At 40.9% G+C, this 5,694-nt stretch overlaps 1 non-coding gene across 1 annotated transcript; it reads right to left on the bottom strand.

Annotated features, from left to right (window-relative positions):
* Positions 1 to 1,249: 1,249 nt before the first annotated feature.
* Positions 1,250 to 1,434, bottom strand: LOC122143657. Its single transcript, XR_006159304.1, has one exon. It is a non-coding gene; the product is annotated as a U2 spliceosomal RNA (small nuclear RNA).
* Between the last annotated feature and the right edge of the window lie 4,260 nt (positions 1,435 to 5,694).

The following is a 5,694-nucleotide window of genomic DNA, read 5'->3' as shown; positions in this document are numbered from 1 at the left end:
ATTCAGCTCTATCCTGCAGTACAGGGGTCTGCTCTGATTTAGGGAAAGAAGGAAAAAGAGAAATCGTTTAGAGCTATGAGAACATAATTAGTAGAAGAAATATTGACATACTTTAGTAAACTACTTTTAGTAACTACCAATACCATATTGGGGAAAAACTACTACTCATATTTAAAACCTTTTAAACCCAGAAATATAAATTACAAACCTGGAGCAACTGAAGGGTGAGTAAATGATTACAGGATTTTGATTTTTAGTATTATCTTGCATACTCTAATATACTTAAGGTATTGAGAGTAAAAGTAAAGTGCAGTATTGTCCTGAAAAAAAGAATTTGTCAGGATGGTTTTACATTAATAATACTGCTGTACTTCTGTGTATGTTGCAGTTTACTTCTAAATATGTTCAAGGTTATTAAATTTAAAGTTGCTGGACATGTACTGGACATGCCTATTTTTTTTAAAAGACCGTTTTATTTTTTCTGGGTTAACTAACTGCCTAAAAAATCCGGGTTGCAAACCTGTCTACATAGGGTCAAGACAATAAACTACATAAAAGTGCACCCAACCCTTTGTAAGATCCATCAGCACATTTGACTGCAGTGTGTATTTTGTATTTTTTCGTATAGTAAGCTCAAGCCAGTACCTGCCCTTAAAAGTTGTAATTCGACAAAGATCGCAGCAAACCACTGTAACTTACCTTGGCCTCGGTCTTGGCTAGCCTGAGGGTTCTCACCGCAGTCGCCTCCATTATGAGTAAACATAAAAACAAAAATGAGCAGTTCTGGCTCCACCTGTCCCTGGCATGACTGTCCTCTCTGTCAGCGCTCTTCTCCCAAGCACCCGTTGCTATGCGACAGAGCGCTAATCGGGAAAAACCTGGTTGACGGATTAGGAAATCCTGCGAAGGCGGAGCAATCTCACGCACTTCGGAGGACCCTTTCATGCACTTCGGAGTCTGGTGTCATTCAGAAGTCCGTGGCCTTCGAAGTGTGCACACTCAACTTTGGGACACAGCTACAGGGTCTCCATCTGTTTTTAGATGGCTCCCTTTAACCAAACACTACCTGATTCGATGCATCAGCTCATTAGTGGAATACTCCAGACATCAGGTGGGTGCATCGAGGAGAATTCCTCAATAAAACCAGTACAACCATGGCACCTTCAAGGGCAGACTTCAGTGGATCCTGGACCAAGGCCCTCACTCCTTGCTCTGTTATTTGTCACAATAAGCCGGCAATCTCTGAAAATGGAAGCACACCATTCCTGGAGAATACACTGCAATACTAAGGCCGATGCGTGGGAGTGGACAGATCAAGCCCCGGGTCCAGCTCCATGAATCCAAAAATCAATTTAATATGTAAGTTCCCCGGATAGGGGACGTATCAGATTTTAAACTGATAACAGATTTTTTTTTCTCTTTCGGAAAAATTTTATTGTCACCATTTTAATTTTTTCCATTCTTGCCTTTATACTTTCGCACACAGACTTTTTCTTTTCATTAACAGTTACAAAAACAACCGGGAGGATCTCATGAGCCACATCCACGATCCCTGAACTGGACTCAACTCAAACCGGTTCCCGGTCCTGCACGGAGAAATTAGAAGACTTGTGAATTAGTTGTAATGGGACTCTTTGCTGTTCTAAAAAGATATTTCTTTAAAAACTTTTGATAAAACTATACTCTATAGGTTATGTTAAAAGACACCATGATCTTTTCCACATCCACGTTGTAAATCTTTAAGTCTTAAGGAAGCACCCCATCCAACATCATGTCCTAGGCTGGCGATCTTGATATCTTCCGAAGGGGTTCACGGCCTAGTTATTTTTATTTGGATGGGCGGTGAAGCGGCTGTTCCTAAAAACAGGTGGGGGTCAGGGAGGCCCCTTTTTTCCACACCCATTTTTGTGGTCACTTTTTGACCACCTCCCGCTTCAGTCGTTTCCCCCTTGGACCACCAAAGGAAATAAATTCCGCACTATCTAGGTCCCATCAGGAGCTTCTGGGTGGGGAAAAACAGAACAAACAAGGGGGGGGGGGGGGGGGGGGGGGGGTATAATCCCCCCAAACAAATGGACATTAGAGGTAAAAACAACAGCTGTAAAAAAATTAAAAACCTTGCCCTCCAACGTCCTCTTGTCTTTGTCGAACTTTCCCTAAATATTGTCATCCCCAGTTCCTCCCCGTTCATTCTCCCTCTTTGGGTCAAATTTTACTCCTAAAACGTTAAAATAATTGTCTTTCAAAGCCCAATTCAAAGTCCACCTGTGTCGTCGTCTCCCCACGGCCCAAAGTGCTGCGACCTCGGACTTGTTCCTATTGAGTTGGCGCCAGAGGCCCAACCTCCCATTCAGTCAAGCCCATTGCTCTTCAGTATAGTATAAAGACGGCAGTAGCTAAATAGAGTTACAATCCGTCCCATTTATACAGGATACAAGTAGCTGTCCAGTCCGCCGTCCGGGTAATTGTTCTAGGTCCTTTTGATCCATTTGTCCCTTCTCTCAATCTGTGCCAGTGGCGCGATGCAAGCCACGTACAGCAGCGGAGATAAAGGGACCCCCTGATTGAACACCACTGGCGATTATTGACTGCCTTGGATCACATGTCCCATTTACTAGAATTTTTGCTGACTAGGCCCTTGTACAGCCGTCCCCACCCAGGCTATAACCCTCTCTGGAAACCTCATTTTTTGCAGTACCCGAAAGAGATACTGGTGCTGAGACTCTATCACCTGCGTTTTCAAAATCTAAATTTAGGACTACTAGCCGAATATTTCTGTCGCTCGCGTTAACAGATTGCATCTCGAATCAGCCCACTAGGCTTGTCTGTTATTTTTTTTTTCTGATGCACCAGTCACAAGCTTGATACAAGGTAGGATCACGGTCTCTAAAACCAGTTCAGACATGCGTGTCGCTAAAAATCTTACAAAAAAGTTTCCCGTTGAAATTCTAACAGCGTGATTGGTCGCCAGTCTTCAAGTCAGTCTTGTCCTCCTTTTTTGTGTAATAATGAAACTATCCTTACTCTAAAGCCGTCCGGGATGTCTGTCAAAGAGTCTCAAATTCTTTAAAAACTGTCAGCAATTTGTGTGCTAAAACGTCCCATAAAGTCAGATAAAATTCAAGGGAAAGTCAGTCCATGCCAGGGGACTTCCCCTTTTAAAAACCTTTTAAAGCTTTTTGAATTTCGAAAACTGTAAAATCATGGGATAAAAGCACATCTGGACTTTTAACCTCTTTTATTTTAAAAGGTTAAAACTTCCTCTAAAAACCCCATTGTGAACCTCTTTTGAACTATATAAGTTATTATAAAAGTTTTCAGTCTCATTTAAGATATCTTCTGTACTGCTTGCTTCCCTCCCACTAAATGTCTTTAAAGCAGAGATTGACCCACCCTGTGTTATATATAAATATTTTTTTTTTAAGTATCTAGTACATTTCTCCCCTTCTTCTATTTCTTTTTCCTTACATCTTAAAATTACACCTCTACTCTGAACTTTGGATAAAACTGACATTTCTTTCTTGAAAATCCAATCCACTGTTTAAAAGGTTAAAATATCTCTGCAGTCTTTTCTGCAGCCCCATCATGCGTCTTCTTTCCTTTGTCTTTTTCCTTTTTCCTATTTTTTTTTTAAAAACCGTCCCATCCTTTGGTTAACCATTTCCCACCATTGTGCTCGTGAGTCATAAAAGTCCTGGAAGGTGTGCCATTGGCTGAACTGTTCCCTATAATCTCTAACCACTTATTCATCCTCTAATAGGGAGCAGTTCAGCTTCCCACAGCCCTCCTCCTACAGTTCACAACCCATGGAAAGTGAAAGGGTGCAAGACAGCATAATGTGATCAGAAAAAAGAGGGGGGTCAATGCTGCATCGGTTGGCGGGCAGTCCCCTTGTAAAAAAACAGTGAATTTTTGAGAGGCTCTGGCGCCATCACCACTGAACCAGGTGAAGCCCTCCCTCTCTCTTGATGCAGTTGTTTAAAAGATAACCTAAAATCCTTGACTAAATTTTGCAATAAAAAACCAATGTTTTATCACATTAAAATCACTATTGCCCTCTTTCTATCTTTTTTGGTTAAAAAACACAATTAAAAATCCCCTGCTACCACTAGGGCACCCTACCTAACATGTGGGCTGCAAATCCTTTAAAAGCTCATGTCTTGTCATTTTTTCTGTAAAACCATATACATTTAGAATATTTAGATCTTTACCTAAAAAAGTCAGATTCACTAAAATTGCACGTCCGCCCCTCACCACAGGGCTACCCTTCACCATGATGTTAGAATTGTTGATTAAAATAGCGACACCATCGTTTTTGTTGAAGTTGGAGCCACTCCATATTAAGGGCCCCACGGGTCCACATCTCCTCCCCACTTCCTGCAACAACTTAAAAAGGGCAGAGCACACTCTTGCAATAAAAAGATGTGCTGACTAAAAAAGTTTAAAATATGATACAAACATTCTGTGCTCTCAGGGTGGACCTCACACTTCTCACATTAATTGTAGAGATAGTGAGGGCCATGAGCACTATCGTTAAAGGCAAGCATTTAAAAGAGGGGAAAAAAAAAGATAAAAAGACTGCAGAGTTATATTAAAATCACATCAAACCTCATGTTGCATTTCCCTCCTCCCTTTCCCTAGAAATGCTGGGATCAGGGGAGCAAGTGCTCATCGCCTCAGGGTCCACAGAGGGAAAACACTCTTGCGGTTCCTTCGGCGACGATGTCTCAGCATAATGTGCAGAAAAGAGACTTCATTTAGGAGATTCGCTGGGCCACATACAGTCTAGAGGTTCCAAAGAGGGAACTATCTAGCCAATGTGACGCCCTCAGCTTTTTCTCCTTTATGGGAACTAGAGGAGATCTCGCAGACCTTTTTTTGCACTTGACCATACAGACTTTATTAAAAGAGTTTGCTGATTTTACATCCGAGTTAGTGCTGGCTGCAGATAAAGTTTTAATTGTTGGGTGATTTTAATATCCATGTTGGATAATATAAAAGATTGCATTGGGATCAGCATTTATAGACATTCTGACTCTATTGGGGTTAGACAACACTTCTCATGACCTACCCATTGTCGAAATCATACTCTAGACTTAATACTGTCACATGGAATTTGATGTGTATGGTGTTTGAAATTATGCAGTCAAGCGGATGAATAATCTCAGATCATTATTTTAGTTTTGTGCAAACTTCCATATAGCGAAAACTGTAAATTCCACTTCTTGTTACAAGTATGGTAGAACCATCACTTCTACCACAAAAGACTGCTTTGTAAAGTAATCTTACTGATGTAGCCCAATTCCTTAGCATATCCAAAACCTCAGAACAACTTGATGATGTAACAGGAACTATCGGCTCTCTCTTTTCTAGCATTTTAAATAAAGTTGCTCCTTTACGCTTAAGGAAGGTTAAAAGAAAACAGTCTGACACCGTGGTGTAATGAGCACACTCGCACCCTAAAGAGAGCAAGCCCGGAAAATGGAGCGCAGCTGGAGGAAAACAAAACTAGAAGTATTTCATATTGCCTGGAGGGAAAGTAACCTATCTTACAGAAAAAAGCATTAAAAAACTGCTAAATCTGATTACTTTTCGTCTCTTGTTTTAGAAGAAAACAAACTAACCCCAGGTATTATATTCAATACAGTGGCTAAATTAACGAAAAATAAAGCATCAAAACAAGTGTTGACATTT

This window comes from Cyprinus carpio, unplaced genomic scaffold (genome assembly GCF_018340385.1).
Source record: "Cyprinus carpio isolate SPL01 unplaced genomic scaffold, ASM1834038v1 S000006479, whole genome shotgun sequence".
In the NCBI taxonomy this organism is placed as follows: domain Eukaryota; kingdom Metazoa; phylum Chordata; class Actinopteri; order Cypriniformes; family Cyprinidae; genus Cyprinus; species Cyprinus carpio.
The sequence above is the reverse complement of the archived record's forward strand: the minus strand, read 5'-3'. Positions and strand labels throughout refer to the sequence as shown.